At 44.7% G+C, this 24,875-nt stretch overlaps 1 protein-coding gene across 2 annotated transcripts in view; it reads left to right on the top strand.

The window, feature by feature from the left end:
- Positions 1-24,875, top strand: part of LOC129853492 (transmembrane protein 132C-like) — a 211,449-nt gene that overhangs the window by 67,642 nt on the left and 118,932 nt on the right. The window lies entirely within an intron of this gene.

Genomic DNA, 24,875 nt, shown 5'->3' with positions numbered 1-24,875 from the left:
AAAGACAAGAGGGGGGTGGTGAGTGGGTTGTCAACACAGGTTTTGATTCCAGCAGATGTAGTTGTTGATGTATGCCCCAGATGGCTGCTGGTAGGGTGCTGCTAAGTGTAAGGAGGACATTAGAGCTGGATTACCCTCCTCCCCAGCTCATATAAACCTGGGACATAAACGATTCAAAGTTGGCCATAGTGGGAGTAACCATAGAATTATTTGGGAGTAACCTTACTGAGTAAAGTATTTGTCATCATTTAATTTTAGCGAATTACAACACTGAGAAGGTGTTGTGGGAGATGATTGGTTGGTAGATTAAGCCGATTAAGCCAACGCCTATGTGCTGGGAGTTTCTCCCGGTTTTTCTGTATTGGCTAACAAAGGCCAAGTTCGACGCCTTGGTTTCAACAGACTCTTCACTCGAACTGTCTGGTAACGAGATTAGAGCTGTGTAGAAGAAGCGTGAAGTAAGAGATGCAGATGCACAGAATATTGTTATGATTACTACTACCACTTACAGTAGCACTCCTGTATCCATCTTTAGTAGCTGTCTACATGAACTAGTTCTCCTCTATCTGTAAATATCTGTATAACACCTGTTCTTACCTGTAGAAAATCATACCTATTACCTGCCGTGTCAATGTACCTGCTTTATCCATGTACAGATGTAGGATCTTAATTTGAGCCAGTTTGTTACAGCAGGAAAATAATCCTGCAGCAACAGGAAATGTGAATTATTATGTGGATTATAATTATTGGAAATGTTTGTTGGGGTTGATACATTTTTCGTTAGTGCAAATCAAGTCGGAAACTTTAGAAGCCTTTTTAAAACTCAAATACCCTACAAGATTGCATTTCCTGCCTGCTATGCAGGAACATTCTCAGCAACAAAAGAGTGATCAAATTAAGATCCTACATCTGTACCTACAATTGGTTTTTCTTATGTGTTTACTGAGGCTGCTCTGCTTGTTGTCAGTTGCAGTCCTGTGTAGCTCTTAAAAATGCAAATTGCATACAAGGTAGCTTTCGAACTAGCTTTTGTGTGCAGTCTGCAATTTACTTTGTAATGTCACTCTCTCCTTGTCACTGAACAGTGGACTTGAGTGTCAGCAGTATAGCCTTCCTCCTGAGTCCTGGTGGAATTACATAGTATATTTCAGAAAACGCTGCAGCATCTCCCTGATCAGCATGGTGACAAATAAGTGTTGAAAGCAGCCGGATGTTCTGTATACTCTCAAATGTATGAGGCCGTGACAGTATTTGTGTGCCTTTTATATGTACACTGCTCAAAAAAATAAAGGGAACACTTAAACAACACAATGTAACTCCAAGTCAATCACACTTCTGTGAAATCAAACTGTCCACTTAGGAAGCAACACTGATTGACAATAAATTTCACATGCTGTTGTGCAAGTGGAATAGACAAAAGGTGGAAATGATAGGCAATTAGTAAGACACCCCCAAAAAAGGAATGGTTCTGCAGGTGGTGACCACACACCACTTCTCAGTTCCTATGCTTCCTGGCTGATGTTTTGGTCACTTTTGAATGCTGGCGGTGCTTTCACTCTAGTGGTAGCATGAGACGGAGTCTACAACCCACACAAGTGGCTCAGGTAGTGCAGTTCATCCAGGATGGCACATCAATGCGAGCTGTGGCAAAAAGGTTTGCTGTGTCTGTCAGCGTAGTGTCCAGAGCATGGAGGCGCTACCAGGAGACAGGCCAGTACATCAGGAGACGTGGAGGAGGCCGTAGGAGGGCAACAACCCAGCAGCAGGACCGCTACCTCTGCCTTTGTGCAAGGAGGTGCACTGCCAGAGCCCTGCAAAATGACCTCCAGCAGGCCATGAATGTGCATGTGTCAGCATATGGTCTCACAAGGGGTCTGAGGATCTCATCTCGGTACCTAATGGCAGTCAGGCTACCTCTGGCGAGCACATGGAGGGCTGTGCGGCCCCACAAAGAAAATAAATGCCACCCCACACCATGACTGACCCACCGCCAAACCGGTCATGCTGGAGGATGTTGCAGGCAGCAGAACGTTCTCCACGGCGTCTCCAGACTCTGTCACGTCTGTCACATGTGCTCATGTGCTCAGTGTGAACCTGCTTTCATCTGTGAAGAGCACAGGGCGCCAGTGGCGAATTTGCCAATCTTGGTGTTCTCTGGCAAATGCCAAACGTCCTGCACGGTGTTGGGCTGTAAGCACAACCCCCACCTGTGTACGTCGGGCCCTCATACCACCCTCATGGAGTCTGTTTCTGACCGTTTGAGCAGACACATGCACATTTGTGGCCTGCTGGAGGTCATTTTGCAGGGCTCTGGCAGTGCACCTCCATTTGCAGAAATGCAGCCCCAAACTTGCAAGGAACCTCCACCATGCTTCACTGTTGCCTGCAGACACTCATTCGTGTACCGCTCTCCAGCCCTTCGGTGAACAAACTGCCTTCTGCTACAGCCAAATATGAAAACATTTGACTCAACAGTCCAGAGCACCTGCTGCCATTTTTCTGCGCCCCAGTTCCTGTGTTTTCGTGCATAGTTGAGTCGCTTGGCTTTGTTTCCACGTTGAAGGTTTGGCTTTTTGGCCGCAAGTCTTCCACGAAGGCCACTTCTGACCAGATTTCTCCGGACAGTAGATGGGTGTACCAGGGTCCCACTGTTTTCTGACAATTCTGAGCTGATGGCACTGCTGGACATCTTCCGATTGCGAAGGGAACTAAGCATGATGTGTCTTTCATCTGCTGCAGTAAGTTTCCTTGGCCGACCACTGCGTCTACGGTCCTCAACGTTCCCTGTTTCTTTGTGCTTCCTCAAAAGAGCTTGAACAGCACATCTGTAAACCCCTGTCTGTCTTGAAATTTCTGCCTGGGAGAGACCTTGCTGATGCAGTATAACTACCTTGTGTCTCGTTGCTGTGCTCAGTCTTGCCATGGTGTATGACTTTTGACAGTAAACTGTCTTCAGCAACCTCACCTTGTTAGCTGAGTTTGGCTGTTCCTCACCCAGTTTTATTCCTCCTACACAGCTGTTTCTGTTTCAGTTAATGATTGTGTTTCAACCTACATATTGAATTGATGATCATTAGCACCTGTTTGGTATAAATGTTTAATCATACACCTGACTATATGCCTACAAAATCCCTGACTTTGTGCAAGTGTACCTACAATAATGTATGCTGTTTTGAAGGCAAAGGGTGGATATGAGTTTGATTTTTCTTCTGTTCACTCACTTTACATTTAGTTAATTGATAAATATAATCTATTAACATTTTTGAAAGCATTCTTACTTTACAGCATTTACAGCATTACTTTAAAGCATTCTTACTTTACAGCACCTGCCTAAAACTTTTTCACAGTACTGTATATTACAGAGATTTCCAACCAGTTTTAACCTGCCAGGCAGAGCCACAATCTGCTTACAGTAGCTTTTTATAGAACTTTATTTTCGGGGTGGCAGGTAGCCTGGCGGGTCGGAGCATTGGGCCAGTAACTGAAAGGTTGCTGGATTGAATCCCCGAGTTGACAAGGTAAAAAATCTGTCGTTCTGCCTCTGATCAAGGTAGTTAACCCACTGTTCCCTGGGTGCCGATGATATGGAAGTAGATTAGGGCAGCCCCCCGCACTGCAGAAGATACATTTCAGTGAAATGCATTCAGATGTACAACTGACAAGGTATCCCCCTTTTAATTTTTTTATTCTAAACCTATGGCATATGGTGACAGTACCATATGGTACTGTAGTACCTTCCTAATATAGTGTAATGCTGACCCCAGAGAGAGGTCTGCAGTGTGATCTGTGCTCATTCCCTGATATAGTGTAATGCTGACCCCAGAGAGAGAGATCTGCAGTGCTCTCTGAGCTCCAGCAGGTCTGCTGCTGTTTAAGCACTGGGCTGTTGCCATCTCCTGAGAAGCTTCAGTCACCGCACACTCACCCAAATGCTGGGCCTGGCACAGCAGGGGACTGCTGCTGATTCCAGCAGCTGGATTCTCCATCCTCCCTCCCAGCCCCCCAGCCCCCCTCCCTCCCAACCACCCTCTCTCCCTGCCTCCCAGCCCCCTCCCTCCCAGCCCCCCTCCCTCCCAACCACCCTCTCTCCCTGCCTCCCAGCCCCCTCCCTCCCAGCCCCCCTCCCTCCCAGCCACCCTCTCTCCCTGTCTCCCCCTCCCTCCCAGCCCCCCCCCTCCCTCCCTCCCTCCCTCCCAGCCCCCCTCTCTCCCTGCCACCCTCTCTCCCTGTCTCCCCCTCCCTCCCAGCTGAGAAGAAGACTCTCAGTAGGGAACATCACAGCCCGTTTGTAAACATGCAGCATTAATTGTCACAGTCTCATTAACTCTGAGACTGAGAGTAAACAGAGCGTTGGCTGAGATGAAAGTAGTGCTGAGCTAGAAGAGCATGGCGCTTGCAATGCCAGGGTTGTGGGTTCGATTCCCATGGCGGACCAGTATGAAAATGTATGCACTCACTAATGTAAGTCATTCTGGATAAGAGCATCTGCTAAATGACTAAAATGTAATGAAATGAAGCTTACTGAAAATAATGTGTGTTTGGCACGGGGAAGAATGCTAATGTTTGTGTGTGTATGTGAGACTGTTTTCCATCAGGATTATACAGCACTTCCCTCTCCCCCGTCATGACATTGAGTCATCATAGCTTCAGGGAAGTGCCCTTGTTGCCATAAATCACACTCTTTATTAACATGCTCCTGTTTATGGAGGAACTAGCCATGAAATAAAGATCATTTAACGAGCCTCTTTAATCCCTGTTTAACATGGCATCTACTTACTTCTACCAAATCCTGTCTGGCTGTCATCTTGGGCACTAACTGAACTTTTCTCCCCCCCAGATTTCTGTGAGAGTATAAACCGACCATGCTGGTTGAAATGGATGTGAGGAATATGAGAGTGCAATATGCAGTAGAGGTCTGTTAAAAAGACACTAAGTACACATAGTACTTTTGTAGCGCATATTCTTTTCCAATGTGATGGCAGTCTGGTAGCATTGATCAAAACAAATCAAATCAAAATACATTTTATTTGTCATGTGCGCCGAATACAGGTGTAGACAGGTGTAGACCTTGCAGGGAAATGCTTACTTACAATGCTTACTTTTAATAAAAACAAGTGTTCGTAAAAAAAATAACAAAATAAAACAAATAATTAAAGAGCAGCAGTAAAATAACAGTAGTAGGCTATATACAGGAGGTACCGGTACAGAGTAAATGGTTAGTCGAGGTAATTGAGGTAATATGTACATGTAGGTAGAGTTAAAGTGACTATGCATAGATAATAACCAGAGAACAGCAGGAGCGTAAAAGGGGGGGTGGGGGACAATGCAAATAGTCTGGGTAGCGATTTGATTATCTGTTCAGGAGTCTTATGGCTTGGGGGTAGAAGCTGTTAAGAAGTCTTTTGGACCTAGTCTTGGCGCTCTATTACCGCTTGCCATGTGGTAGCAGAGGGCCTATGACTATGACTAGGGTGGCTGGAGTCTTTGACCATTTTTAGGGCCTTCCTTTAACACTGCCTAGCTTAGAGGTCCTGGATGGCAGGAAGCTTGGTCACAGTGATGTACTGGGATGCTCTCAATGGTGCAGCTGTAGAACCTTTTGAGGATCTGAGGACCCATGCCAAATCTTTTCAGTATCCTGAGGGGGAATAGGCTTTGTCGTGCCGTCTTCATGACTATCTTGATGTGTTTGGACCATGATAGTTTGTTGGTGATGTGGACACCAAGGAACATGAAGCTCTCAATATGCTCCACTACAGCCCTGTCGATGAGAATGGGGGTGTGCTCGGTCCTCCTTTTCCTGTAGTCCACAATCGTCTCCTTTGTCTTGATCACGTTGAGAAAGAGGTTGTTGTCCTGGCACCACACTGCCAGGTCTCTGACCTCCTACCTATAGGCTGTCTCATCGTTGTCGGTGATCTGGCCTACCACTGTTGTGTCATCAGCAAACTTAATGATGATGTTGGAGTCGTGCCTGGCCATGCAGTCATGGGTGAACAGGGAGTACAGGAGGGGACTGAGCATGCACCCCTGAGGGGACCCCATGTAGAGGGTAAGCGTGGCAGATGTGTTGTTACCTACCCTTACCACCTGGGGGCGGCCCGTCAGGAAGTCCAGGATCCAGTTGCAGGGAGGTGTTTAGTCCCATGGTCCTTAACTTAGTGATGAGCTTTGAAGGCACTATGGTGTTGAACGCTGAGCTGTAGTCAATGGATAGCATTCTCACGTAGGTGTTCTTTTTGTGCAAGTGGGAAAGGGCAGTGTGGAGTGCAATAGAGATTGCATCATCTGTGGATCTGTTGGGGCGGTATGCAAATTGGAGTGGGTCTAGAGTTTCTGGGATAATGGTGTTGATGTGAGCCAAGACCAGCCTTTCAAAGCACTTCATGGCTACAGACGTGGGTGCTACGGGTCAGTAGTCATTTAGGCAGCTTACCTTAGTGTTCTTTGGCACAGGGACTATGGTGGTCTGCTTGAAACTTGTTGGTATTACAGACTCAGTCAGGGACAGGTTGAAAATGTCAGGGAAGACACTTGCCAGTTGGTCAGCGCATGCTCGGAGTACACCTCCTGGTAATTCGTCTGGCCCTACGGCCTTGTGAATGTTGACCTGTTTAAAGGTCTGCTTAAAAGCATGATCACACAGTCATCCGGAACAGCTAATGCTCTCATGCATGCTTCAGTGTTGCTTGCCTCAAAGCGAGCATAGATGTAATTTAGCTCATCTGGTAGGCTCATGTCACTGGGCAGCTCGTGGCTGTGCTTCCCTTTGTAGTCTGTAATAGATTGCAAACCCTGCCACATCCGACGAGCATCGAAGCCAGTGTAGTACGATTCGATCTTAGTCCTGTATTGACGCTTTGCCTGTTTGATGGTTCGTCTGAGGGCATAGTGGGATTTCTTATAAGCTTTCTTGTTAGTCCCGCTCCAGCTCTAACCTTTAGCTCAGTGTGGATGTTGCCTGTAATCCATGGCTTCTGGTTGGGGTATGTACGTGGGGACAACGTCATCGATGCACTTATTGATGAAGCCAGTGACTGATGTGGTGTACTCCTCAATGCCATCGGAAGAATCCCTGAACATATTCCAGTCTGTGCAAGTAAAACAGTCCTGTAGCTCAGCATCTGCATCATCTAACCACTTTTTTATTGACCATGTCACTGGTGCTTCCTGCTTTAGTTTTTGCTTGTACGCGGGAAATCAGGAGGATAGAATTATGGTCAGATTTGCCAAATGGAAGGCAAGGGAGAGCTTTTTATGCGTATTTGTGTGTGGTGTAAAGGTGGTCTAGAGTTTTTTTTCTCTGGTTGCACATTTCGCATGCTTCTAGAAATGAGGCAAAACGGATTTAATTTTCTATGCATTAAAGTTCCTTGCCACGAGGAGCACCGCCTCTGGATGAACGTTTTCCTGTTTGTTTGTGGCCTTATACAGCTCATTGAATGAGGACTTAGTGCCAGCATCAGTTTGTGGTAGTAAATAGACAGCTACAAAAAATATAGATAAACTCTCTTGGTGAACAGTGTGGTCTAAAGATTATTATGAGATACTCTACCTCAGGCGAGAAAAACCTTGAGACTTCCTTAATATTACATTTTGTGCACCAGCTGTTGTTTACAAATATACACAGACCGCCAACCCATGTCTTACCAGACGCAGCTGTTCTATCTTGCCGATGCAGCGTAAACCCACCAGCTGTATTTTATCCATGTCATCGTTCAGCCACGACTCAGTGAAACATAAGATATTACAGTTTTTAGTGTCCCATTGGTAGGATATTTGTGATCATAGCTCATCTATTTTGTTATCCAATGATTGTACGTTAGCTAATAGGACTGATGGTAGAGGCAGATTACCCACTCACCATCGGATCCTTACAAGACACCCCAACCTATGTCCCCGATATCTCTATCTCTTTCTCATGCGAATGACAGAGATGTTGGCCTTGTCGGGTGTCTGAAGTAAATCCTTTGCGTCAGACTCGTTAAAGAAAAAATCTCTGTCCAGTACGAGGTGAGTAATCTCTGTCCAGAAGCTCTTTTCGGTCATAAGAGATGGTGGCAGAAACATTACCTACAAAATAGGTTACAAATAACACAAAAGAACACACACAATAGCACAATTGGTTAGGATCCCATAAAACGGCAGCCACCTCCTCCGGCGCCATTCAGTCCTTGTGACTATTGTTGATGCTTAATATCGTCATGCATTATACATTCAGTCTCCACCTGCCGGTAGCCACTCCTTACCTCTGTCTTCTGCCATCATATCTGTGTCATGTAGACCTTGCGTTTATGGTTGGGTCATTTTATCAATCAGATAATGTAGAGGTGTTGAATTATTCATAAAGCATTAACCTCCCTGGTGTTGCATATGAGGTCTGTGTAATAGAAATGTCTTGCCATAATTGTATAAAGAATAATACAGCAATTCATGATTACTTACTCAACGCTCACTAGTCGACTATTTGTGCAGTGTCTAAATCAGGGCTCTGCAACCCGGTTCCTGGAGAGCTACTGTCCTGTAGGTTTTCAATCCAACTCCAGTTGTAACTAACCTGATTCAGCTCATCAACCAGCTAATTGTTAGAATCAGGTGCGCTAGGTTACGGTTGAAGTGAACACCTACAGGACGGTAGCTCTCCAGGAACAGGGTTGGAGAGCCCTGGTCGAGATAATCAGACATTTTCTTCAGAAAAGAGGGAAGACAGATTGAGATTGGAGTACTGGGCTGCATACTGATGTGTAACATAAAAGTCTGTTAAAAGCTTGCTAAAGTTGATTTAAGTCATGTAGCCTTTGTATTGAAAGAACTGAGCTGTTTATGTTTCTTCAAACAAAGCAGTTGTCAATACCTGTTCACAATGACTGATTGAGTCTGTCTTCTACACTGAGACACATGCTCTCTCTCTCTCTCTCTCTCTTCTCACTCACTCACTCACTCACTCACTCACTCACTCACTCACTCACTCACTCACACACTCTGCTCTGTCCAAATATTGAGTTCACCTCTCCTGTCCCCTCTTCTGAAGTCCTGAGCTCATCAAACACCTATTGTTTCAGAGCAGTGATGTTTTGGGGGGCACGGTGGGGGAGAGGGGACAGGGGAAGAGGGGGATTGAAGGACACTTCCACTATGGGGAAATAAAAAGGCCCTTTGTGTGCACCTTAAGAGCTGAGCTGGTGGCACAGGGGACAGCCTGGGCTGTGTTCGGCCAGGTCTGTCTATCAGCAGGGCTGAGGCTGAGGCCTGGGCACACAAACAGGACAAACAGGACAAGGACACAAAAAGGCTATCCTGTCCTTCCCAGCCATCCTCACGTGCTCACCTCACTCCCATGGCAATGCCATATGCCTGTCATATGCTCTGTCACCTGTCACTCACTGGGCTTAATGTGTTGTACAGTTCACATCCTAGGACAGGGGGACCAGTGATGTTCTAGGAATTCTTTTCTCGGTGGAAGACCATTCTAGTATGAGTCAGAGGAAGGGAAGTGAGCCTGTGTCTATGCTGCAACCCTATGATCAGTGTTTGGTCAGTAGAGAGAGAAAGTGTGATTGGAAAATGATGGGATGAGGTCTCTCCCGTCTCCTTTTCTATTCTCTTCCCCTCACCTCCATCTTTTTCTTCCTGTTCTGAGGCCACCGTAATGAAATGGGGAGGGTATTGGAGGCTGGTGGAGAGGGGTGTTGGGAAGTGTCTTTTCCCAGGATTAAACACCAGCATCCAATACCAATTCATTAATTACATCAATTAGGATGCACTTTGTTGTGGGGCCCATCCTCTCCCTGCCCTGGCTCACCTTTCCCCATCCTCTGAAGAGTATATGGCCTCTGATTGACTCCAACATACTCTCCTCTCCTGTTTTGGGCTCTTAGTGGTGCTCAGTCGTTTTACATGATTTGAATAGTTCTGGCATCACATTAGTGAACCCAGTTCCCTCTAATCCCATCTGGCCTGTGGTTAGAGACAGATAGACAGGGTGCCAACAGAGCCACTCAGCTGAGAGAATGGGGAAGTAGGCTCTAATAGAAGCATCCCTAATTCAATGTCAATGAATGTGTGGCTGTAATGGATTTTACCTGGTGGGCCTGAAATTGGAAAGATTTCAGGGTACATTAACCTGTTTAAAGTAATTGGAAAAAATGTCTGATTTTCATTTTGTGAGGAAGGAAGTTGGTGACATGCAGGAGATTATGATCTATTTCTTAGGCCACGTGAGTAGAGTCTTCATTCGGCGTAGCTAAAGTGTTCCTTCCCTTCCGCCTGTGGGGTTGGTCTTTTATCTCCCCCATGACATTTGATGTACTCTTCCACAGATACGCTGCACAGTGCACACTCACCGTCACCAAGCCCTCTCCTCTCCTCTCTCCTTCATTGTGTTTTTAGGGACGTTGAACTTCTTGCTTTGTCATCTCTTTGTGTTTCTCCCGGGTGAGGTCTTTTTTAGTGCTCTACTCTCTGCCAGTTGGGGCTGGCCTCCTTTCATTCCTGCTTTTTTAAAGGTCAGCGTGTCTAGGATAAAGATGTGTCGATCACAGGATAACCCTGGCTGGACGGGTAATGTACATCAAAGCTGCTGTGAGAGGGTGTTGGGTTCTGGAGCACCCAGAGGCCTCTCTCTTTCTCTCTCTTTCTCTCTCTCTCTGAGGACTTCTCCTCAATACTATTAGCCCCACTGAATTACGGTGGAGATATGGCCTTGAGTCTACTTCACCCTGTCTCTCTCTTCATCTCAGCCAAATGTTATGTATCTCTGCACACTATTTAGTATTCCATTGGTGATGCAGAGGTAATTAGTGAGCATCATAGGAACATTTTGAATTTTTTTAACAGTAACCTGACAGAATTTCCAGAGGAGCTCGGTAGTTGATCCACCCACGCTAGACTATGTTCCTCTCTTCCAATCTTTTATTCAGTCTTTTCGGCAAGTAGCCTAGCGTTTAGAGTGTTGGAACAGTAACCGAAAGGTTGCTTGTTTGAATACCTGATCTGGCAAGGTAGAACAATCTGCTGTTCTGCCCTTTAGCAAGGCAGTTGCTGCTCCCTGGGTGCTGATGACGTGAATGTTGATTAGGGCAGCCCCCTGCAGCTCTCTGATTGAGAGGGGTTGGGTTAAATGTAGAAGACACATTTCAGTTGAATGAATTCAGTTGTCCAATTGACTAGGTATTCCCCTTCCCTTCTCTTCCTCCTCCTTCTCTGTTAGTTTCCAAACATGGTTTGCATTGATTTATTCTCATCCACCAATTAAAAGTAATTTTGTGAGCATTAGAGTAAGCCATGCTGGGAGCCTTGTACCACAGCAGTCTGTTCATTAACTCACTGAGAGTTTATGAGTAGAGTGTGTGTGTGTGTGTGTCCGTGCCTACGTTTTTGTGTGTGCGTGTGTTTATCTGAGATTCCCATCACGGGCAGGGCATTCATTCTCTGTTCTCATGCTAAATCCTCATGTTGTTGGAGCAGTGTCAGTAGCCTTTGCTGCCACACAATGCTTATATTTTACAAACTTCCTGCCCCCATGGCTGTAGAGGGGTCATTGACCCTGGGAGGGTTGAGAGGAGGAGAGGATAACCCTGGGCTGTGATGGCTGTGGAAGGCCTGGATGCTACACAGAATACCAAGAGTCACTGCATGCACAGCTCTTCCTCCCCACGTAGCCTACTGCCTGCTGTCTTAGTAGTAGTGGCATTGGCAGAGCTCTGACTGCTTGTGTGCCAATGCCACTATTTACACTACATGACAAAAATATGTTTTTGTACGTTTACAATTGCAAAATGCCATAAAATGGAAAGCACATCTTGAAATATACACAACATGACCAAAAGTACACCTGCTCATCAAACATTTCATTCGAAAATCAAGGGCAATAATATGGAGTTGGTCCCCCCTTTGCTGCTAAAACAGCCTCCACTCTTCTGGGAAGGCTTTCCACCAGATGTTGGAACATTGCTGCGGGGACTTGCTTCCATTCAGCCACAAGAACAGTAGTGAGATCGGACACTGATGTTGGGCGATTAGGCTTGGCTCGCATCCGCGTTCCATTTCATCCGAAAGGTGTTCGATGGGGTTGAGGTCAGGGCACTGTGCAGGCCAGTCAAGTTCTTCCACACCGATCTCGACAAACCATTTCTGTATGGACTTCGCTTTGTGTACTGGGGCATTGTCATGCTGAAACTGGAAAGGGCCTTCGCCAAACTTTACAGTAGGCACTATGCATTTGGGCAGGTAGCGTTCTCCTGGCATCCGCCACAACGATTCATTCGTCAGACTGCCAGATGGTGAAGCGTGATTCATCATTCCAGAGAACGCGTTTCAACTACTCCAGAGTCCAATAGCAGCGAGCTTTACACCACTCCAGCCAACGCTTGGCATTGCCCATGGTGATGTTAGGCTTGTGTACGCGGCTGCTTGGTCATGGCAACCGACGACAGACAATTTTTACCCACTACGCGCTTCAGCACTAGGTGGTCCCGTTCTGTAAACTTGTGTGGTCTACCACTTTGCGGCTGAGCTGTTGTTTCTCTTAGACGTTTCCACTTCACAATAACAGCACTTACAGTTGACCGGGGCAGCTCTAGCAGGGCAGAAATTTAACAAACTGACTTGTGGCATTTTTGGAGATTTGTCTATGGAGATTGCATGGCTGTGTGCTTGATTTTATACACCTGTCAGCAACTGTTGTTGCTGGAATAGCCAATATCCACAAATTTGAAGCGGTGTCCACATACATGTTGTATATGTAGAGTATACTGTAGGTATGGAAGTGGATATGGATGGACCTCACTCCATCCTTCATTGTCCATCACAGGGTTTGTGGAATGAGTTGACTCTCCTTCTCCGTCAACAGCTGATCATCTTGTGTAACATCATTATCTCCAGGGAGCACATCTGGAGCTTTCAATAGGCCTTCCATTTACAACCAATTTCCTCCACATACAGAACTATTTATTCCACCTATTTTCAAAAGTAAGAACGGATGAAAAATTGACTGAGGGGAAGAAAAAGGGGGGAAAACAAGTGTGAGGGTAAATCAGTCTCCTGCCGCAGGCGACATCCCGGCATTATCGCTCCGTCACAGCTTAGTGGAGGCCTGGTCGTGTGTGTGTGTGTGTGTGTGTTGGGACTGAGAGGGGGTGTTGTGCTGTAAATGATAGGCATGTTTATCCGTACGCACACGTTTGCCTGCAGATTAGCCTGTGCCTGCCGTAGGAATCAGTGGAAACACACTCCTCTCCTGCAGGATGGGAGCCTCTCTTTTCTTCAGCTGAGCTCCTTTACCTGCTCTCTCTCGCTCTTTCTGTTTTTTAAAATTGTTTTAAAAATCAGTTCATCTCGAACAGGGTGACACTTTTAGGTCCTGGGACCTGGGAAGATACTGCCATATACAGGATAGATGAGCAGTCGAACTGATCCTATATGTAAATTAGTAACTGTACAAATTACGGCCTAACTGCCATCCAAGTCAATGATAGTTGAGGCAAGGAGTTAGAGCCATCTAAGTTATTGGTTAAGGTAATATTACGGAGATACAGGAAAGCAATGGTGCCTCTGAGTTGAATTGAATGGAACACCTCTGATTGGATGGAGCAAAAGTGGAAATATTATGCAAGTGTCTTAGTTATGTATGAGTATTATTAACTTACTATTCATATTTATCTCTCTGCTTCTCTCTTTGTTGTGTGTTCCCCATCTTTATCTCTGTTTTGTCTACCCCCTCTCTATCTTTCTCTGTCTCTATCTGTCTCTCTCTCTCTGTCCCCGACTGTCGTCAAAATACAATTAGGAGACAGATTTGTGAGGAAACCACAGATCCACACACCATGATAGCAGGCATATGAATTCTCAATATGGGTTTGTAATGCTTCCTTTTTGCACATAGCTCAGTGTGTTGACACAAAGGGTGGTGTAATTGTCACACATATATGCATACAAATCAATTTTCCTCTCTCCTGTATGGGCACTCAGGAGAGCAATGGCACAACAGACAGTCATCTCTGCTGTGTGATTCTGAAATGCAAAGCCAGTGAAACATGTTCCCTCTGTGAGGTGGAATGTTCGACCACTGAGGGGATGTTGTAGACACTTGCGGTCCATGGTATGAAGGTACAGTAGGCTACATGGGCCAGGGAGCCACAAGTTCACTGCTATGCACCATAGTCACATTGGTCGCAGCCCTTTCTTTTTACTGAGCCACTTCAGGTCATCTGCCATCCCAGTCTGCCATGCCCCTGTCAGTATGGCTACAATTATAAAATGCATGAGGTTATGTATTAGATGCAAATATGGCCATGGGTGCAGGATTGTGAATTCTAAATGCCTTATCATTCATGTTGACATTGTGATGGTTAAAATGGACACTAGATGAATAATTCATGAGAGATTAAAAATGGGGGCTGATATGGCTGATAAAATGACTGTCCTGGGAGATAATGTGTTTACACTGATTTCCTAAGGTGTGCTGTTGTGTGTGCTGTTGACAGCCTCTCTGAGGCTAGGCTGTTTACAGTGAGACTTCATATTTATTCATATTTATAGAAGTGTAAAATGTGTGACAAAATGTTGGATTTATTGTAATCCTATTAACATTTTATTATGACTAAAAACTGCTTACGAATAACATATACTGCAGTTTCCAGATGGTAGTTACTGTTGTCTCTGATAGTTGTCCTATAGCAGCTGTTTCCCTTCCCTGTTGAATGCCAGAGATGAGCGGCACGACAGATCGATTTAACTAGCAGCAGAGTGCACAGTCACACTCTGACTGCAAATCTAACAGGGTTGGTTATGTTTCCACTTGGTACTGCAGAAATATCTATTCCTATTGGTTGGTTGAGTTTTACATATTATACAATTGGTTATGCTTGCAGATAGGGGACGCGAATGTCACTTCTTCCCAGTCTATTGACATGCAAGCGCTAGGTCACGTTCTGAAATAGCGGAATCTATTTACGTATATTTACAGTGTGTACGAGTTAACTATGTATATTTCCTGATTTATACTGAACATATACAGTTGAAGTCGGAAGTTTACATACACTTAGGTTGGAGTCATTAAAACTTGTTTTTCAACCACTCCACAAATTTCTACTTAACAAACATAATTTTGGCAAGTCGGATAGGACATCTACCTTGTGTATGACAAGTAATTATTCCAACAATTGTTTACGGACAGATTATTTCACTCCTAGAGATGAACGTACTTTGGTGCGAAAAGTGCAAATCCATCCCAGAACAACAGCAAAGGACCTTGTGAAGATGCTGGAGGAAACAGGTACAAAAGTATCTATAATCACAGTAAAACGAGTCCTATATCGACATAACCTGAAAGGCCGCTCAGCAAGGAAGAAGCCACTGCTCCAAAATCGCCATACAAAATCCAGACTATGGTTTGCAACTGCACATGGGGACAAAGATTGTACTTTTTGGAGAAATGTCCTCCGGTCTGGTGAATAAAAAATAGAACTGTTTGGCCATAATGACCATCGTTATGTTTGGAGGAAAAAGGGGGAGGCTCGCAAGCCGAAGAACACCATCCCAACCGTGAAGCACAGGGGTGGCAGCATCATGTTGTGAGGGTGCTTTGCTGCAGGAGGGACTGGTGCACTTCACAAAATAGATGGCATCATGAGGCAGGAAAATTATGTGGATATATTGCAGCAACATCTCAAGACATCAGTCAGGAAGTTAAAGCTTGGTCGCAAATGGGTCTTCCAAATGGACAATGACCCCAAGCATACTTCCAAAGTTGTGGCAAAATGGCTTAACCTGTCTAGGATCAGCGTGGCGCTAGCGGCACACCCCCCCCCCCCCCCACTGAAAAACCAGTGCCGCGAAATTCAAAAAAAATATATTTTTAAAATATTTAACTTTCACACATTAAAGTCCAATACAGCTAATGAAAGACACAGATCTTGTGAATCCAGTCAACATTTCCAATTTTTAAAATGTTTTACAGGGAAGACACAATATGTAAAGATGTACATCTATTACCTAAAAACACATTAGCATAATCCACCATCTTTTATTTGTCCACCAACACCAGTAGCCATCACCAATTCGGCTAAACTAAGATATTTATAGCCCCTAACCAACAAAAAAACTCATTAGATGACAGTCTGATAACATATTTATGGTATGGGATAGGTTTTGTTAGAAAAAAGTGCATATTTCAGGTATATGGCATAGTTTACAATTGCACCCACCGTCACAAATGGACTAGAATAATTACAATGAGCAACGTGTTTACCTAACTACTAATCATCAAACATTTCGTAAAAATACACAGCATACACGAATCGAAAGACACAGATCCTGTGAATACAGACAATATTTCAGATTTTCTAAGTGTCTTACAGCGAAAACACAATAAATCGTTATATTAGCTTAGCACATAGCAATTAGCAGCCCAGCATTGATTCTAGCCAAAGTGAGCGATAAAAGTCAACATCGCCAAAAGATATTAATTTTTTCACTAACCTTCTCAGAATTCTTCCGATGACACTCCTGTAACATCACATTACAACATGCATATACAGTTTGATCGAAAATGTTTATATTTAGCCACCAAAATCATGGTTAGACAATGTGAAATGTAGACAAGCTGGTAAAGAAAAAGTCCTTGCGCCACTTAGACAGTGATCTACTCTTATACATAAATACTCATAAACGTGACTAAAAAATATAGGGTGGACAGGGATTGATAGACAATTTAATTCTTAATACAATTGCGTTATTACATTTTTTAATTTATCCTTACTTTTCAATACAGTTTGCGCCAAGCGAAGCTACGTCAAAAAACATGGCGTCCTAAGCCACTAAAATGTTTCGACAGAAACACGATTTATCATAATAAAAATGTCCTACCTTGAGCTGTTCTTCCATCAGTATCTTGGGCAAAGGATCCTTTCTTGGGAGAAATCGTCTTTTGGTGGAAAGCTGTCCTCTTGCCATGTGGAAATGTCAACTGCGTTCGGGATGAACTGAAAAGCATGCCCAACTTTTCACATCGTTGCAAAAATAAATGTCCCAAAATCGCACTAAACGGATATAAATTGCTATAAAACGCTTTAAATTAACTACCTTATGATGTTTTTAACTCCCATAACGAGTAGAAACATGACCCGAGTAATATTACCCCCTTCACTAATGCTTGGAAAAGGTGCGGGCCGGTGTCCTCTAGGCGCATGACGCAGCTCCAAAAGAATGACTAGCTTCAGGGTTTTTTCATTTGTGGGGCCTGTGAACGCGCAATCGACCCCATTGGAATCGTCATCACGTAAAGGCATCCAGGGGAAGACGTAAGAAGTGTCCGTATAGTCATAGCAACGACAGTGCCCTTTTAACTGACTTCAGAAGAGTGGCCAACATTTCTCAAATCTGACTCCATGTCAGGGAAATTGCTGTAGAATGGGCTCTGTTCCACTTAGAGACAAAATTTCAACTCCTATAGAAACTATAGACTGTTTTCTATCCAATAATAATAATAATATGCATATTGTACGATCAAGGATTTTGTGGGAAGCCGTTTCAAAAATTAGCCAAATTAGCATAAATAGTCTAAACAGCGCCCCCATCCCCAACAGGATAAGGACAACAAAGTCAAGGTATTGGAGTGGCCATCACACAGCCCTGACTTCAATCCTATAGAAAATATGTGGGCAGAACTGAAAAAGCTTGTGCGAGCAAGGAGGCCTACAAAACCTGACTCAGTTACACCAGCTCTGTCAGGAGGAATGGGCCAAAATTTACCCAACTTATTATGGGAAGCTTGTGGAAGGCAAATTTTTACTAGCATTAAATGTCAGGAATTGTGAAAAACTGAGTTTAAATGTATTTGGCTAAGGTGTATGTAAACTTCTGACTTTAACTGTATGTGTGTATGGTACCTTTTAGATATTGGGGGCATCCTGGGATGTACTTTTGCATGTTATTTCTGTAAAACCAAGTTAGAGAACATGCTGCAATTAGCTCCCTGCTAATTCACAGTTATTTTCATGCTAACAGACAAATGACCAATCTAAAGCCATCAATATAGTGTTGTCTCACACATCTAATGTGCTTCCTTGCTTGTGTCTGTTGTCAGAATAAACACCAATCAACTGGGACTGCTGGCTGGGTATTCCTTTCTTTAAAAAGTCAGCAAAAGAGAGTTACAATCACATTTGTTACAGTGGTGCCGAGACCAGTCTTCTTGTCTTTGCTGGACATCTGTCACACAAACGCACACAAACACGCACACACTGTGAACTCTTTAGCCATCGGATGGGAGAGGACAGACCATACTGTATCTGTCACACTACAGTGGCCCACAGTGAACTAAACAAGAGAACTGACTAGACATGCACGCCCATGTAATAGACATGTACATCCTCCTGTTCTCATCCTCATGTTCTCGTCCTCCTTTCCTCATCCTCCTGTTCTCATCCTACTATTCTCGTCCCCCTGTTCTCGTCCCCCTGTTCTCATCCTCCTGTTCTCGTCCTCCTGTTCTCGTCCTCCTGTTCTCGTCCTCCTGTTCTCGTCCTCCTGTTCTTGTCCTCCTGTTCTCGTCCTCATGTTCTCGTCCTCATGTTCTTGTCCTCCTGTTCTCGTCCTCCTGTTCTCGTCCTCCTGTTCTCGTCCTCCTGTTCTCGTCCTCCTGTTCTCGTCCTCCTGTTCTCGTCCTCCTGTTCTCGTCCTCCTGTTCTCGTCCTCCTGTTCTCGTCCTCATGTTCTCGTCCTCCTGTTCTCGTCCTCCTATTCTCGTCTTCCTATTCTCGTCTTCCTGTTCTCGTCCTCCTGTTCTCGTCCTCCTGTTCTTGTCCTCCTGTTCTCGTCCTCCTGTTCTCATCCTCATGTTCTCATCCTCTTAGATCTACCCGCTGCCTTCGACAGTGGGAACTATCAGATCTTCCTTTCCACCCTCTCAGGGCTGGGCGTCTCAGTTTCTGCACAATGCTGGATTGCATCCTACCTGGCAGGTCGCTCCTACCAGGTGACATGGAGAGGATCTGAGTCTGCACCATGATCTCTCACTACTGGTGTCCCGCAGGGCTCGAATCTAGGCCCTCTCCTCTTTTCTCTATACACCAAGTCGCTCAGCTCTGTCATATCCTCACATGGTTTTATCCAATCATTGCTATGCAATTGACACTCAATCCCTTTTCACCTTCCCCCCTTTTGACACCCAGGTGGCGACACATCTCTGCATGCCTGGCAGACATCTCAGCTTGAATGTCGGCCCACCACCTCAAGCTCCACCTTGGCCTGCCTTCTCCAAGACTTCTCCATCATGGTTGACAACTCCACAGTGTCCCTCCCAGAGTGCTAAGAACCTTGGCGTGACCCTGGACAACACCCTGTCTTTCTCTCGCTACTGCAGGTTCATGCTGTGCAACATCCGTAGAGTATGACTGTTCCTCACAGAGGAAGAGGTACAGGTCCTAATTCAGGCACTTGTCATCTCCCGTCTACTGCAACTCTATTTTGGCTGGGCTCCCTGCTTGTGCCATCAAACCCCTGCAACTTATCCAGAATGCCGCAGCCCGCCTGGTGTTCAACCTTCCCAAGTTCTCCCATGTCACCCCACTCCTCCGCACACTCCATTGGCTTCCAATCGAATCTTGCATCCACTACAAGACAATGGTACTGACCATGGGAATTGCCCCTCCCTACCTTAAGACTAGGATCAAACCCTACACCCAAACCCGAGCACTCCGTTCTGCCACCTCTGATCTACCACCTCTGAACTCTTGGCCCTCCCACCCCAACTGGGCTCAGCTCCCACCCAGCCCAGTCAAAGCCCACTCACCCCAATGGTGGAACGAGCTTCCCCCTAACGTCAGGACAGTGGAGTCCTTGCCCATCTTCCGAAAATGTCTGAAACCCATCCTTTTCAAAGAGTATCTTAAATAAATCCCATGGTGCCCCCCTAAAACCCTACTATCAATGACTTTGCTGATAACTACATTATTGAGGAAAAATGTACTTGGTACGACGGTCATATGTGGTTGTCTCACCTAGCTATCTTACGATGAACGCACTAATTGCAAGTCACTCTGGATAAGAATGTCTGCTAAATTGCTAAAATTTCAAATGTAAACACTCATTAATGTAAAATATGTGTGCTGAATGAGACATCTGTGCATTCCAGAAACCTGCAAGCTCTGCATACCAAATATATTATTTACCAACATCTCAATTGGTCTCAGACAACCCTTAACAACCTCCGTGTAATGCTGAACAAAGCATCTGTCTTGGTGGGTCTCATAGTGCCTGATGTTTGTTCTGTTTACTGTCCAAAGAGAAGACTTGGTAGAACATCCGAATGTTTCATTGTTGCGCATTACTACAGTATAATGACCTGTTTTTGTGTAGTTTGGGCCAAGAGTGTGTAAATGGTTTCATGTTGTTTTGTATTCCAGGTAAGAGTGTGTGAATGACCAGATGTTGTTGTGTATTCCAGGGTAAGAGTGGGGCGGCAGGTAGCCTAGTGGTTAGAACGTTGGGCCAGTAACCGAAAGGTTGCACTATCGAATCCCCGAGCTAACAGGGTACAAATCTGTCGTTCTGCCCCTGAACAAGGCAGTTAACCCACTGTTCCTAGGCCGTCATTGAAAATAAGAATTTGTTCTTACTGACTTGTCTAGTCAAATAAATAAATAAAAAGAGTGTGTTATGTGTACATGCGTGTTAATGGCCTGATGTTTTGGTGGTCTGGGTACATACCAACAGTCCTTTTGATAGTGTCAGCTGCTTCTGAGGCGTTTCAGCTCAGCTTCCATTAGCCACGAGCCACAAACCATCGCAAACCACCGTCCCCCAGCAGTCCCCCTGATGACAAACTCACTTTGTCCCCTCCCTGCTGAGCTGTCTCATTCACCCACACTGTGCTAGAGGGGGTGGACCAGTGTAACAGTGAAACATGGCCTCCTACATGCAGCGCCTAGCCTGGTGATGGAGGATGCAGATGGGCCTCAGCAGAGTAATGGAGGGAAACGAAGAGCAACAGAGTGCCATCCCTCTCCAACGGCCTGTGCTGCATCATGGAGCCAGGCAGAGCGGAGCGAGGGAGAGGAGGGCGAGAGGCCCAGGAGCATGCAGGGGACTGCCGGCTGGAGACCACTGTAGCGCAGCTTCCAACTTATTGGATTTCCTCTGAAGATGTTTGTTTCCTTCACTGCCCCACTGAGGGACAGTGCTTAATTCCTAGTTATCTCATCATTATTTATTGAGGGAACCCTCCAAGGAGTCGGTGTGGCTTCTGCAGTTGATCAGGGTCTGAATGAGGAGGTAGAGTGTTAGGCAAGGGTGTAACCTGGTGGTGGGTGGCCTGATGTTATTCTGAAATGGTGTTAGAATTGAGAGTGGACTATAGTAACTTTCTGATTGCCTCAGGACGAGCAGTGTCCACTTTGTTATGCTCAGCTCCATTTTGCTTTGCTATGCTGACAGATTTGTGAAGTAGCATATTGTGACTCCCATGCAGTATCTGAGAGTATTGTTAATGAAGTATTGGCAGTTGAAAACATTTAAAAACACATGACATTTCCTCTTCAGTTGATGTGGGTATTATATTTTCTTTATTAATTTGTTACTGTGCATTATTTGGTATTCGGGACATTCAATTTGGCACGTAGCTCAATACGTTCAAAGAAAATATATTCCCTGACGGGTTGGACCCAACAAGTATTGATATAGAATAAGCCTCACCTTTAATTTCTGTGAAAATGTCAGCTCACAGCTTTCCTTTGTTCAGAGTAACACCCAATTGCTGCATTCTATTCTGTAAGTCTCAGACTGTCCTATGACTTCACTAGCTATTTGGGTGTTGATTCCCAATAGCACAGAGAGTGTTACTACATCCATTAGAGTTCCTTTGTGAGAGGGAGATGTACAAGGAGAGATAGAAAACGACTGATACAAATGACTATTCACTATTCCGTCTGTATGCTGTTAGTGAATCGGCTGAGCTTCTTTAAATTATGTCAGTATTTTGCCACGTTTTCCAGATTCCATTGTGTATTGTGGAGGCAATACACAATGGCAATTTTCTTGATTTCAGGTTTCATAAGAACATCGCAGGTAGATGTTTCCTTTAGATTAGTTGTGCCAGCACTCCATTTCAGCACCATGACAATCCCACGCTCCCCCTCGCACTGCCACAGTACACCATTCATTGGCAATAAAACCAAGGTGTCACACCTAATGAGTCTCTCAGGAGTTGCTTTCATATTCATAGTCTATTTGTATGTTATGAGTATTCACTCCCTCCCCAGCTATCAAAGACATGAAAAGCACATTTGCCATAATTCTGTTCTAAATGCTATATGTCAGTTTAAAAGTTTAGAAAAGTTGAAAAGCTCCAGGATTTGAAGTGGTGTATCCACATGGGGAGTATTAGATGACCAACATTAGAGGAACTCTGATGGGCCTACAGAGCTGCAGGAGGTTCCTCAACTGGATGCAAGGCCATATTGAACATTAAGTCAATAAAGGGACTCTTACTTCAGTCGATGTACTCAATGTACTACACACTACACTCCCAGCTTCGACATGGTTGGGGAGGTTAATGTCCTGTATTCCTAAGTGCTGGATTCAGCAGAGTACAGACCATTCTCAAATCCAATGTCTGGATGGGAAACTACTGAGAGACATCATGTTTATTCAAGTGAGGAGAAACAAGAACCATGTCCCCTTTGCTCTCTGCCTCCTCCTGAAAAAAAGAGAGAGAGTGAGAGAGAGAGACAGAAAAACTGAGAGAGAGAGAGAAAGACAGAAAAACTGAGAGAGAGAGAGAGAGAGAGAGAGAGAGAGAGAGAAAGACAGAAAAACAGAAAAACAGACAGAGACAGGGAGACAGAGTGTCACGCCCTGGCCTTAGTTATCTTTGTTTCCTTTATTATTTTAGTTAGGTCAGGGTGTGACATGGGGGATGTTTGTGTGTTTTTGTCTCGTCTAGGGTGTTTGTATTGTCTAGGGGGTGTATTGTCATGGGGTTGTGTTCATTGTAGGTGTTTATGTAAGTCTATGGTTGCCTAGATTGGTTCTCAATTAGAGACAGCTGTCTATCGTTGTCTCTGATTGGGAGCCATATTTAGGCAGCCATAGTCATTAGGTAGGTTGTGGGTGATTGTCTATGTGTAAGTTGCCAGTGTCTGCATTTATTGTTTGTATAGCTTCACGTTTGTCTGTTTGTTGTTTTGTTTAGTTTGTTTTAGTGTTCTTCGTCTTTCTTAAATAAATACATAATGTATTTATATCACGCTGCGCCTTGGTCCTCTCTTTCCCCCGAAGACGATCGTGACACAGAGAGAGGCAGAAAAACAGACAGACAGACAGAGACAGAGAGACATACAGAGATAGGCCTTAGAACATACAGTACTGTATTTAATATCTCTAAAATGTGTGAGAAGCGAGAGCCATCTTAGATGAGTGTTTTTACCTGTAACATTAGCTTAAATACTACATACCCGCATTTGTAATTCTGGGTATGGCATTCAGTGTGTTTGCTTCATTTGAAGCGCTGAAATTTAATCTGAAGCGCCCTTCTCTTTTTCGTATGATCCTGTCACATTAGGTCTATCTGTTTGGCTTCACTATTTTTCATGCAAAGGGAGGTTGCTCAAACAAACATCCAAGACAAAGAACAAGCTGGTCAAGAGAGCTCAAATGTCTAGAAAGTAACACGCAACCATGCATTCTGAGTGACCATTAGCCCTGGACTGTATCCCCAATCTTGTAGAGAGTGGAACCACACCATCTGTGCTGCTGTCTTATTACGCTCCAATCATTGTTCCTGTAATACGCTAATAAGGTTTCACATCAAAGTATTCCTTTTGACTGGCCAGTGAGGGTTTTGTCATTGCATATATGTCTGGTGATAGAAAACGTTTCTTATTGCTGTTGTGGCAGGGGGCAGCTGGCATGGATTTGAGCTAGACAGAGTCTCAGGACACAGATGATCAGTGAGACATCAGAACTCAAAATATATGTTTGTTTTACTCCAAAGTTTGTACACAAAGTAAATGTTAACGCTATATAGTCCCAAAACATGGTTAAAACTATAATTTTTACATCTTGGATGGTCATTCCTTCCGTCCATAGCTCTGTCTGTGTGGTGTTGGGAAGGTGTTTGGTGTTAGAAGATATGTGGTGTTGGAAAGGTGTTTGGTATTGGGAATGTGTTTGGTGTTGGAATGGTGTTTGGTTTTGGAAGATGTGTGGTGTTGGAAAGGTGTTTGGTATTGGGAAGGTATTTGGTGTTGGGAATGTGTTTGGTGTTGGAAAGGTGTTTGGTGTTGGAAGATGTGTGGTGTTGGAAGATGTGTGGTGTTGGAAGATGTGTGGTGTTGGAAAGGTGTTTGGTATTGGGAAGGTGTTTGGTGTTGGAAGATGTGTGGTTTTGGAAGATGTGTGGTGTTGGAAAGGTGTTTGGTATTGGGAAGGTGTTTGGTGTTGGGAAGGTGTTTGGTGTTGGAAGATGTGTGGTGTTGGAAAGGTGTTTGGTTTTGGAAGATGTGTGGTGTTGGGAAGGTGTTTGGTGTTGGGAAGGTGTTTGGTATTGGGAAGGTGTTTGGTGTTGGAAGATGTGTGGTGTTGGAAAGGTGTTTGGTTTTGGAAGATGTGTGGTGTTGGGAAGGTGTTTGGTGTTGGGAAGGTGTTTGGTGTTGGGAAGGTGTTTGGTGTTGGAAGATGTGTGGTGTTGGAAAGGTGTTTGGTTTTGGAAGATGTGTGGTGTTGGAAAGGTGTTTGGTGTTGGGAAGGTGTTTGGTGTTGGGAAGGTGTTTGGTGTTGGAAGATGTGTGGTGTTGGGAAGGTGTTTGGTGTTGGAAGATGTGTGGTGTTGGAAAGGTGTTTGGTTTTGGAAGATGTGTGGTGTTGGAAAGGTGTTT

Source organism: Salvelinus fontinalis, chromosome 4 (assembly GCF_029448725.1).
Source record: "Salvelinus fontinalis isolate EN_2023a chromosome 4, ASM2944872v1, whole genome shotgun sequence".
Lineage (NCBI taxonomy): Eukaryota > Metazoa > Chordata > Actinopteri > Salmoniformes > Salmonidae > Salvelinus > Salvelinus fontinalis.
This window is presented reverse-complemented; position numbering and strand designations above follow the sequence as displayed.